Raw genomic sequence first — 12,763 nt, forward strand, 5'->3', positions numbered from 1 at the left:
GTAAGCTGTGCTCTCCTCTATTCCTCCACACCATCTCTCATGCTTTTAAATGAAGGCTTTAGTGTAGATGGGATATTATTGGATAAAACTGTTGGCTTGGAGTTAATTATACAGGAAAATACAATTGGTGAACTGGGTGTAGATATTATAAAATCCAATATTTTGTTTCTGAAGCTGATGGCACTTCACAAGAATTTGGATATATTGCGAAACTAATCACAATGGTTAAGTTCAAATATCATATTAAGCCAATAAAAGTGTTATGATTAGTGTGATGAACCATGTCTGTTCTACAATTTAAGATCTGATGTAAACATTGTATTTTTGATTTTTAATGTTCTATCTTTTCTGATAATATAGATATGTTGACTCAACTACTTTACAAAATTCCATATTAATTCTAAAAAAGTTAACATTTAAATTAAAAATGATAAATGTCCTTATCTGCAATGATAATGATATATTTAGATGGGATATTAATCTGAAGAAATATATTTATCAGTATAATTTCTGGGGCATTCAGAACATTTTCCATTTTTGATTGTATTTGTGTATTTGTGAAATAAGGTACAAAGTGAGTTGGCACTTTATAAAAAGCAGAAAAATTAAAATTGAGGTCTTAACTTCCAATCTCAGCATAACAGTACATTTGATTGAATATATTTTAATCAATAATAACAGACTATAAAATAATACTGATAGAAAATGCATCTATAGCAAACAATATATGGCAAACTTGCAGCTCTACTAAGCATCATCAACGATAAAGTAGCAATTTATTTATTTATTAATTAAATTTTTATACCGTCCTTCTCCCGAAGGACTCAGGGCAGTGTACAGCCAAAATAAAATCTATGGTCTTATAATCCAAACACTGGGGGGCACAGGTTGCAAATCCTCACTTCATGGACCTTGCTATGTTTGATCAAAATTATAGTCAACTTGTATGCACATCTTGTATGTTTACATAAATTAAATCCATATATTTTTCAATTAATCTAATCTATTTAAAATAACATTTATTAGCATTTGGAGGTTTTCTATCTGTTTTCAAAAGAATGAAAATATTAATAATTCACAACTAAGTAGTTCAGAGAATACTAGTGTTAATCTTGGCCTTAGACTACATTATTTGTATGCAAGAGAGACAGAAATCTGTGCTTGTGACATCTGAATGTTAATCAGATTATGCAATTTCCTCCAAATTAAGTATCTTTTATTTGACAAAACATAAGTTTAAGTCTGTTTATCTAAGGAAATGTTTGGGTTTTAACTATAGCTAGCTAGTAATTATAAAATCATTAACTACCGGTACATCTTTTATTTCACGTCAATTGAAACTGCCTGTTAAGAATTCATTATTGATTTCACATTTAAATTTAGAACCTTGTTTTACTTTTGTATACTCTATTCAAGCCCAAAGGTTATCTATTATTAAAAGTTTTCTAAAATTATTATTTCTAATCCAAGGAAATCACAAAAATTTGAAGTTGTTTTTGCTATGACAAACCACGCCATATGGTTGAATTCCTAGTAACAATATCAAGAAAAAAAGTGTTATGTTAAAAGTCTGCACATATTTTGGGAGGAGGGGTATGGGCTGGTGGACATTATTAGGAATGATGAAGGAAGGGCTGTGGTTGACACATGTGAATAAAAAGTTCAATCCCTAGTATCTACAAGTAATATTGGTACAGATTCCCATCTAAAATAGCAAAAACACAATAATTAAGGTAGACATTCTGAGGCAGATGAATAAATGAGCTGATGTCATAAGACAGTTTTTTGGCAATGTGAAACATAAGTTATTGGTTTTATACATAGGCATTATTTAAACATGAAATGACTGTTTCAACAAAAATAGGTATGCATTTAATTTTATATAATTTTGGCAGCTCAAGGTCATAGTCAGATGAATTCTGAATCTGATAAACCAAAGAGGTTTTATCAGTTATGCTTCAATGATACAATAGAATATACAATAAGGACAATGGTAATTCAGTTGGAAAGGAACAGATAAATTAATGATAAGAGTTTCAGAATGTTTTGAAGTCTATAGATCCTAGTATGAGAAAAAATATTGGCAAAAGTGATTACAGTTTCCTGAAGGGAACATCTGTGAGCCATGTAGAGTGCTGTCCCTATGCAGCTGGTGCTGATCTTCCTAGGCAGAAGTTCATATTAGTTCCATTTAAGCTCTACTTCTGCATATGTAGCTTCATGCAATATGGGCTGACTGATATTAATGCAGTTTTGGCAGAAAAAAAGGTCGTTTTTTTATTTCCTGAATCTCACTGTTGCCATCTGATTGTATAACCTATGTGGCATAACCTATGTATGCAATATATTGTCAGTGAAAGATTTTCAGGTGGAAAAAAGCCCATAGCTTTCCTCTAATTTCCAATCACTACATTGGTTTGAGATCTAATTATGATGAGAAATGCTGTATAATGTAATATTGAGATTGTTCCTACTAAATCCAAGACTGCATATTTTCAATAAAGGTGATTCTATGTGCTCTAGTGGGCTTCTCTCTTCCAGGTGAACAATAAAAAGATAAAAGTGACCTCGGTCCAGTCATGTCCAACTCTAGGGGGTGGTGCTCATCTCCATTTCTTATCTGAGGGAACCCAGTATTGTCCGAGGATACTTCCGTGGTCATGTGGCCAGCATGACTATATGCTGAGACACACAGAATGCTGTTACCTTCCCACTGAAGTGGTACCTATTTATCTACTTGCTTTTCCATGCTTTCAAATTGCTAGGTGGACCGGGGCTGGGGCAAGTAGCGGGAGCTTACCCTGTCATGAGGTGCTTGGGTCTTGACAAACTCAGTGTCTTTAACTGCTGAGCCGCAGTCCAGTATTGTGAACAATACTGAATTTTATTTTAGAATGGAAAACAACAAAACTAAAAGCTACCACTATATTTATATCCTTCCACTTACCTAAATTGAGGCTCTCAGGAGATTATTTTGATTTTTGCCTCATACTCTTATAAACATTGATACACCTGTTCCCCAACTTATTTTGCCAACCTTGTAGAGCATTTTAAGTACTAGTTTTCCCAGTGCAGGGTATAAAAATATTCTGTAAGTTTGTGCTCTGATAGGGTAGCAGTAGTCAACTTCCTGAAGATTGGAACTGCAGTTCATTCCCCTGGCTATCTCAAAGGCAGCACATGATGGCATCAGAAAGTTGGTGACATTACAGCAAAGGTAGGTACTAATTTAAGACCCTTCTTTTCTTTGCAGTTTTTAGTGATGAATACTAAGGAGAAGCTGATTATGATAAATGCTCTAGCAGGATTTTGCAAGGTTACGGTTGGTAAAATTGGTAAAGAAGTACACTTAAAAAACTCATTTCCTGAAGAATCTGTGGTATTGATTCCCTCTTGAATATTAACAGGGAGGGAGTCATCCTGATTTTTAGGACATAGAATATTTCAGAGTAATGTAGGCTTGGAGCAGACCTTCTGTTTTGAATGAGATTAATTTTACATAGAGTAGATGTACTTAACATCTAGTCAAGCTCATGACAGACACAAAATAAATAAACAAATATCAAGCTAAGTTTACTAAAGAAGACAATGCTGGAAGCAAATGTAAGACATAGCCAGCTCTTCTGTCCTGAGGACTAACTGTGCCATCAGAAATCAGCTATTTCTAAAATCTGCTCTTTAAAAATGCTATTAATGCAGCAAAAGATCCAGACTGTTTGCATCCAAAGCTCGCTATTCTCAACAAAAAAGCAACACTCTGTGAAGTTCTACTGAATTTTTATTTGGCTGATCTGAAAACCTCTTATGCCCTAGAAAGAACAGCTTGTTCCCATCCTTAACGCAACACCACAGGTCTTTGAACACTTAGTAAGTTCCCTTTCTTTCTTTACAAAATAATACAAAACCAATTCTTCCTAACATTTCACCACCAGAGTATGACAACATGCAGAGTTGTTCTTCGTTGGATTCTTTTTAATGTCTTCTGAAGTCAGATAACAAGAGCCAAATCCAGTCCAAATAACAGCATCCAAGCCAGGCAAAGGAGAGAAGATCCTTCTACAGCTATGCAGAAATTCACTTCATTTTTTGAATATCTCTTATTTATACCACCGTTTATACTCAACACTAACTTATTGTTATGCATACATACATAGCTCACACTTCTACTGTAAACATTCCAGGGAAAACAAAAACAGAGTCAATACTATATTGGTTGTATTATTTTATTTATTTTCATCCAATCTACATCTTGCCTTTCACAGCACTTCCGTCTCCAAATCCAGCAATATGGATAAAATAGGATCATCATTTGTATTTGTGACTCAAGTTGAGCTATAGGAGGTAGTAATTTTTTTGATTTCACATTAATGAACAGACTTCAAAACTGTGATTTTTGAAAAATAGCCTGAAGGTCAGTAGGTTTCTATATAATAAGCCAGAATCCCTTTCTTTTAGGGGAAGCTGAAGAGATCATCTGAGAAGCGATCCTTTCTGCGAGATTTTATATTGCCTGGATCACTTTTCTTTTTTTTTTTTGCCTTCTCTTTGAAACATAGGCAGAGACAGCAACTGAATGCCAAATGCCACAAACTACATGTAGTCCTAAATTTACAACAATTAATTTAGTGACAGTTCAAAGTCACAACACTGAAAAAGTGACTTATGACCATTTTTCAGTCACAACCATTGTAGCATCCGCATGATCATGTGATCAAAATTCAGACGCTTGGCAGCTGGTTCATACTTATGACCGTTGCTGTGTTCCAAGGTCATGTGATCACCTTTTGCCAAGCAAAGTCAATTGGAGGGGAAGCCAGATTCACTTAACAACTGAGTTGCTAACTTATCAACTGTGGCTAGGAAAGTCGTAAAATGGGGCAAAACCCACTTAACAAACATCTCGCTTAATTTTTGGGCTCAATTGTGGTCGTAAGTTAAGGTCTACCTATACTGCGCTCTTTCTAGGCTGCTTTCCCGGGAAAGAGCTGCACAGAAAAGTATCAAGAAAAAGGGGGAGCAAGAAGAAAGCAGAAACAAACAGCTCCTGCCTCCCACTGTGGGGGCCCAGCAAACCAAAGCTGGGCTACCGGCGTCGCCAAGAAATAGGGATTCCCCGCCTTATCCTGGTGCCTTTGCCTCGTTAGCACCGGCGGAAGGTCGGGCGGCCTCCTCGCCACGCATCTGACGGGGGTATCTTTGCCCTGCAGCCACCCTGAGGGGAAGAGGGGGCGCTGAGGGAGGGAGGGGCGGGCCGAGTGGTAACTCCTCCTCCCCGCCGCGAGCGCGGAAGCCCCGCCTCTTCCCTCAAGCACCCCCCCCGCCTGGAAAAGGGCGGTTTGGCTTCTGCCCATCCCCCGCATTTCGGAACCACACAGGAGACCTCCAGCCTTCTGGTTGCCGCACTTTCCCCGCGTAAGATGGCGGCGGCGGCGGCGGCACTAGTCAACCTGAGCCATTTTAACGCCCCTAAAAGGGCGGAGGGGGTGGTGGAAGAGAGAGAACAGGGAGAAATCAGGCCCTGGGGCGAGAACGCTCTCCCCACGCGCCTTCTTCCAAGCGGCTCCGAAGTGGGAAAGCGGGCAAAGGAAGAGCTTCCCCTCCTCAAATTAACCACAAGCTACACCTTTCAGCTCAGCCGCTACACCGCAGGCGGGATATTCGATTATCAGCGCGGCTTCGGTTCTCCCCCCCCCCGGAAATAATAATAAAAGGATCATTGCCAGGCCTCCCCCCACCTCCAACACCACCACGCCGGAGCCGGGAATCGTAGTCCCGCCCCTTGGATGTCCTCCCGTTGAAAGGGAGTTGATTGCAGCGCGCGCCGAGGCGGCTGTGCCGAGCGAGCGTGTTGCTCTCGAAGCCGCGTGCAGTCCAACTGTTCCTCGGGAACACACGCGCTCCTCCTCCTCCTCCACACGCAGATGTACTGAAGAAAACCCACATTATTTCCCCCCCCTTTCTCTCTCTCTCTCTCTTCCCCCCCCCCATCCGCCGTGTAAAATTCATCCCCCAATTCCCTTCTTCAGCCCGACGGGAGGGAGGGGGGAAGAGGACTTATCATTCATACTGAAAGCCCCGCCTCTTCCGGGCCTGTGAGGCTGGGCCACCGCCTCCTCTCCTCCTCTCGCTCTCTCGTTCGCTCTCTCCCTTTTGTGAGTTATAGCAACCGTTGCCTTGTGAATCAAGCGCCATAGTCACCGTAGTCCTGGCGACTGTTACCCATCAACAACAACGGCTCCTTTCCTCCTTCACCACCATCACCACCTCCTCCTGCTGCTGCTGCTGCTCCTCCTCACCCCCAGCCTCACCCCCATCCTCATCATCACCCACAACAACAACCTCCAGCAGCAAGAGCAACACCATCACCACTACCACAGCCCTCCACAGCCCAGGTGAATATGATTGTAATGTGCAACCCCCCCCTTCCTTTTTTTTCCCCCATCGAGAAACCGGCCTGGAGTTGCTCCATTGAGCTGAATCACTGAATGTGTGCAAAGCGGGGAAAACTGTAATGTGTCTTATGTGTGAGACTGTATGTGTGTGTGATTCCTCCCCCGGCCTGTTTTGTGCTTTCTTTATATATCCCCTCTTCCCCCTCCTTTCTTCTCTGATAGTGGCTGTAGTGAATTGGTGGAGTTGAAATGGGAAAGTGGGTATGATTTGCACTGGGAGGGGGGTTAAGAATGGAAAGGAAATTGGATGCGAGGGGGGGGAGCTCCCTAATGATCCCCATAAGGTGTCTGGAGAGGAGTGGGGGGTATTTTTTGTTCGTTTTAATGTGCCTCATATTCTTATTTTTAGGGAGTTAATGGACGACGGGGAAATAAGGTGGCTGTCCATGCTCTGGGTAGTCCCATGCTTTAACTTGGAATTGGGAATTTGATATATAAGATTTAGGGGTTTGGAACTTGTGTGTGGGCCTTGGACTCCCAACTGGGGATTGGATAGATTTACTGTGCTTGTGAACTTTTCTTCTTCTTCTTTTTTTTTTTTTGCTTCTGATCATCCTCACCCTACTTGCTTTTTAACCTTTTCAGTACTTTATGATGAGCAGGTTGTTTCCTACATATTGACATTAGCTTGATCATTCATAGGCAATTATCTTTGTGGTGCAGATCTTTCATTAAACACTGCAATACCACACAATGTTGATTTGAAAGACGTAAGAGAAATATTTGAGAAATTCATGAGGTGTGATTTAATTCAAATTTAATGCATGTGTATAATTTCAGTTTGTTATGATTCTCCCTGGATTAAGCTTGGGGTAAAAGCTGCAAGTAACCTTTCTCGTCTGAAAATTATGTTTATTTAGGATGTTTTGTATATGAAATGAAAAGATACAAGAAAGGGGTAGGAAAAATGTATCCAGATACCTTCTTAGTTATTGTAGCTTTTACATATATTAATTACTCTTATCTTTTTATTTTTCTTGAATGCTGAAATGGAAATTAAGTTGATCATAAAGAATTACAAATCTTGTGAATTGGAATATGTGAATGTTTAATCATCACTCTAGTTGCTAATTATGACTTGTAGGTTTGTACCAGGAGCATATGGTAATTGTTTGCTCTTCCTGGACAAAAGGTAATATTTCTTATACACCTTAGTAAGACAGGTTGTTGACATTCAGTTACTTTGCACCTGACCCCCCTCTGCTCCAGGTTTTTAACATGGTATTGAAATATTTCTCAATTACTAATGCTGGTCATCGGAGTTCATATTATTTAGAATGCAACCCAAATGTCTTGCAACTCACTTTTTAAAATTATTGTGATTTTGGAAGAGATTCTAGGTTTCCTAATTACATTCTATTAATTTGACTACTACTTATAAAAGAAACTGTTTTAACTGTAATTTTTTTTCACAGTTGTGAAATCTGTATTGAATAGAACGTTACTTGTAACAATGCCAACAAAAATATATTGATTTATCTGATAAAACAACCCCTGAAGAGTCTATCAGGGTATATTATTTCTTAGACTGTCAGTTGCAAAGCAGGTTAGATGATTATTAGGATTTTGGGCTGTTTTCTGAATAAGACATGTATCGTGTAATTTTAGTTCATGAACTTATTACCGAATATATGTGTACCTATGTGCATTTACACACAAACACACATATATGAAAGGTATATTATAACATTCTGAAGACTACTGTAAAAACAGAAATGGATAGATTATTCTTTCATTAGGTATTAATATGTACATTGCAAATTATTTTATATACAGAGTACAAATTAATTGTTCTTCTATTTATATTCTTATTACAGTAGTGGCAATTTTCTGCTTCCTTTTGTTGGCTGCATCCACCTGTTGTCTTACTTTAAGCTAAAATTTGTAATTTATAAACTTAGAAAAAATAGTATTTTTCTAGCTGTATAGTTTCTAATAGCTAAGATTACAATGCACCATAGACTAAAAGCCAGAATATGTCATTTAGTGTATTAATAAAGTATGACCATTGCGATATGGTGCAGACTTACAAGGCAAATAGTGAAGCTTTTTCTGATCAACAACAGTGATCAACTAATCAGCTTGTTACGATTTTTTCTTTTGTATCTTAAAATGATAAGATTCCATAGCATTACTTTTTAAGCTTTCACAGGGCTACTTTGGTTAATATTAGTGTACATATTAAATTTCTTTGCAGAAAAGCTAACTTTAAAGATATTACAATGAGCTATTTCCCTGGGTAAGAAAACAGATTATGCTCCGATACTAACCTAAAATATTGAGAAAAGGTTCTTTGGGTAGTTCAGAAGGTAAATTTGTAAGTTTGTTGAGACAAAAATTCCATATCTTTTCTTATTTGACTTATTAAATAATATAAGAAAAGTATATTTCCTTTGTTGACATATCTCACTGAACTATAGGAGGATGTCAAATTAAAAATCACAAATGCTAATTAATCTAATATTTTCATGTTACATAACTGGATCCTTTTTCATATTATATATTTTATACATGGATCTCAGTCTTTGTTTATCATATTCCAACACCCAACTGGTATCTTTATTTAGCAATCTACCAGATAACTTGTGTTTGTGGTAGACAGTATCATTTCCACTAGCATCCATCATATCTGGAGAAGATGAAAAAGATTTGAATAGTTTACTCAATTGTTTTTCATTGCTCTGCTGTAGATCAAGTGGATACAGTGGCTCATTTTATTTCAGGTCAATCAATCAACCCATCAGAATAGAGCTGGAAGAGACCTTGGAGTTTTCGAGTCCATGCCCCTGCTCAAGCAGGAGACCCTATACTATTTCAGACAAGTGACTGTCCAGTCTTTCTTAAAACCCCACAGTGATGAAGCACCCACAACTTCTGAAGGCAAGCTGTTCCACTGGTTAATTGTCCTCACTGTTAAGAAGTTTCTCCTTAATTCCAGGATGCTGCCATGCCCTTAATCCATGCTCTTGAGTAGGTAACTAGGTCTTACTTATTTGGAGATTTCTTGCTCTTTTTTATAAGTAACATATATAGTGATTATAACTGATGGCTAAGGGCTTAGTGGAGTAGGACACATATCCTTAATGCAGAGCATCGAAATCTATGTGAGACACATGCTTTTCTGGAAAAATATGGAAAATGTTTAAAAAGCAGAAAAAACTCTATGAGAATTACCATACATCTCCAAATGGACCTTGAACTTAAGCTAAAACTCAAAAACAATAGTAAAAATTCAATTCCAAAGAAACATTAAACATAAAAATATTATAAGAACTCCCCAAATGTCCACCTTCCATACCTAATCAACTATCACTTTGATAACTTTTGTTGAGACTAATCCTGGAGATTTTTTTTTCACTCCCATCAAATATATACTCCATCAAATATATGCATGTGGCACACTTGTCTGTGTACACATTCATGAGTATATGTTCATTGATCAGAGCTTACATTCCAAAAGGAGTACTAAAAATTAAAGTATTAATTGAAAGTATCCTTGCTAATTAAAAATGATTTTGTGTGAAATAATTGAAAAAGTAATGTACGTATCATTCAAACCTGTTCCAGCAGAAGCAGCAAAAAAGGGAGAAAGAAAAGAGAATGGAAATGAGGTAAATGGAAGCAATGCTGGAAAAAGAAAAAAGGAGAAAAGTACAGAAAGGGGATAAAATGTAACAGAAGTAGGATGGAGAAAAGAAGGATGGAAAAAGAAACTTTGGAAAGTTCAAAAGGTTAATGTATTGGGCTTAGCAAGTATAAAGCTCTGAATGCTTATTCTGAAATAAGTTACACTGAGTTTAATGGTGTGGTCTCTTATTCTGGAGCATAATGAAGGATTTCTGAGCCCCTAAATTTTGCTCTTTTGTTCAATCTTGCAGTGTTCTTTTGCATTTTTTCCAAACTCTGCAAACTCTTTCCCTCTGGATTTGAACTAAAGTAACTGTTATATTCGTCAGCCAGAAGAATAGAAATGTCTTCCAAAAGGTTTAGCAGTAGAATAGCACACTTCCAACATGTGAAAGTACAACTCATAGAAGAGACCTGCTCTTATTCTAGAAAGGACATGGAATAATAATAAATTGAGGCTATACTGAATGTTAGGAAGGTTTTTTTTCCTAACAATAAGAGCCATTTCATAGTAGAATAAATGATTCGGAGATGTGGTTCCCTCCTCTTCATTGAATGTGTTCTGATGGAAGTTGGGACAGCTCTCAAATATACTTTCCAACCAAAAAAAATATACCATAATTGTTTTATTGAGATAATACTGGCTGTCCCCCCAAGCATTATGATAGGGTGAGCTCCACTTCATGACTTTGGGTTTTTTTTAAAAAAAATATACTGGGCATTGTTGGTTTGGGTCTCTGGGTTTTTCTGGTGTGTGTGTGTTGTTTTTATTGTTTTCTAATATTCTTAATTACTGTTGGTATGAGAGTTGTGGCTCATCAGATGGGAGGTGATCTTAAATAAATCTCTTAAATAAATAAGCAAGCAAGCAAGCTTAGGTTTCTCATTCTTGTCAAATCATGAAATCTTACAATATTCCCATTCATGGGAGGAGGAGGAGAAGAGAATATTGAGCACTCCCTGCTTCTTGCTCTTATGGTAGTGTGAGTTGTTGCAGTTAAATTGTAGAGGAAAAGAAACAGCTGCTTTTGTTTTTGCTTCACTAAATGGAGGACTCCAGAAGAATATATACACCCTATATATAAAAGAGGCTCTCCACTGATTCTACATATTATTCTACAATGCTTGCTGTCAATGGGCAAAAGCAATGGTGCTGGCTTCTCCCATTCTCCTGCCTCCATTACGGTCACTTGTTTATGTTGCAGCTTAATGTTTCCACGTCCTGTTAATCCTCTCATTTTGGTTAATATAGGTTCCCATTCAATAAATGTAAGCTAACTTTCCCATTCAAAGTTTAATTAATGGGAGGGGAGGGATTCATCTTTATTTTAGCTAACACCAAATATATATGATTTGGATGTAAATTTTGAACTGACAGCATGTTTCCAAGGAGGGTATTCTCATAGAAATGGAAAATACTCCTGGGAAACTCATGCTGCTTTTACTTGAATCTGCTGTAAGAATTCTCTGAATTGCATACCTACAATTGGCTATGGAAATTGTGGAAAATAAAGACTGAAAATAGAATAGAATGTGTGTGTGTGTGTGTGTGTGTGTGTGTGTGTGTGTGTGTGTAAAAGGACTCCTCATTTACTTTAGATTACTTTGCATGAACTAATGTTATTATTTAAGAACTCTAGCAAGGCATAACTTTTCAGATTGCATTATTGTTGATAAAAGGATATTTTAAATTATGCTTCGATCATTTTCAAAAGACAGTTAACCCATTTCTTAAATATCACAAAGGAAGAAAAAAAATCCAGGGTTCCTAGGTATCTTCCTTCATTACTAAACTGTTTTCCTGGTATCCCCTTGTCATTTTTGTTGAACTCCCAAACTTGCAGCAAGCTAAAGATACTATTGTGCACTTATATAAGGGAAAAACTTGATGGCATTAATGTAGAGTTCCTTATGTGTTTTCAATTCTTAGAATTCTCTGTTAAGAAAAGGACAATGACCATGACTGTAAATAAAAAAATCTGTATAGTGAAAGAACAACAGTCTTTAGCAGCACTGTCGGGGGTATAATGGCTATAGTGTTTATACTGAACTTTATACAGGTAGTTCTTGTGTAGCATCTGCCTTGTTTAGTGACCGCTCACAATTATAAAATTGATGAAAAGGTAACTTTAGGTCCAGTCCTTACATTTACAACCTTCTCAAGTCTGTAAAGCAAAAAAAAAAAAAAAAAGTTGAAGTAAGATCATAAGCACAGTTGTGGTTTTACTTAGTGACCACTTTGCTAAGTGATTGAGTTGCTGGTCCCCATTGTGGTAGTTAAACGAGGACCACCTGTGGTGGATATTTGAATGCTTTTTAAGGGTGAAGAATGTTTTGAATGGCATGATTTGTTGGTACGTAGTGTTTTGTCTTCATAGAAGGGAATCAGTATTACGTGCTGTATTGTACTACAACACTGTATTCTATTTTCATAAATTCTGGGTTGCTTTTAAGGAGGTACACAGCAGAAATTTATTTTCAGGCAGAGTGGACTTCGGTGGCAAAGACTATATTAGATTAAATTTGAGTATGCTATGAAATTTCTTCTGAGATATATTCTTTTTTCTTAAAGAATACTTTGCTTTGGTATCTTTTTAAATGTTCTTGTTTCTATACTTTGTATATTACCAATTACCAGTCAGTCAATCATTTGTCAATACAATTGCCAGGAGTTGGGTATGACT

At 37.4% G+C, this 12,763-nt stretch overlaps 1 protein-coding gene across 1 annotated transcript in view; it reads left to right on the forward strand.

Moving 5' to 3' along the window:
• Positions 1 to 6,139: 6,139 nt before the first annotated feature.
• Positions 6,140 to 12,763, forward strand: part of RFX3 (regulatory factor X3) — a 170,312-nt gene continuing 163,688 nt past the window's right edge. Inside the window, exon 1 of the mRNA XM_070935568.1 lies at positions 6,140 to 6,392. The gene's annotated coding sequence lies outside the window, so the exon portion shown is untranslated. The remainder of the gene's footprint in view (positions 6,393 to 12,763) is intronic.

The sequence above is a fragment of the Pituophis catenifer genome, unplaced genomic scaffold (assembly GCF_029215685.1).
Source record: "Pituophis catenifer annectens isolate HBS135680 unplaced genomic scaffold, rPitCat1.0.hap2 SCAF_2, whole genome shotgun sequence".
NCBI classification, from domain to species: domain Eukaryota; kingdom Metazoa; phylum Chordata; class Lepidosauria; order Squamata; family Colubridae; genus Pituophis; species Pituophis catenifer.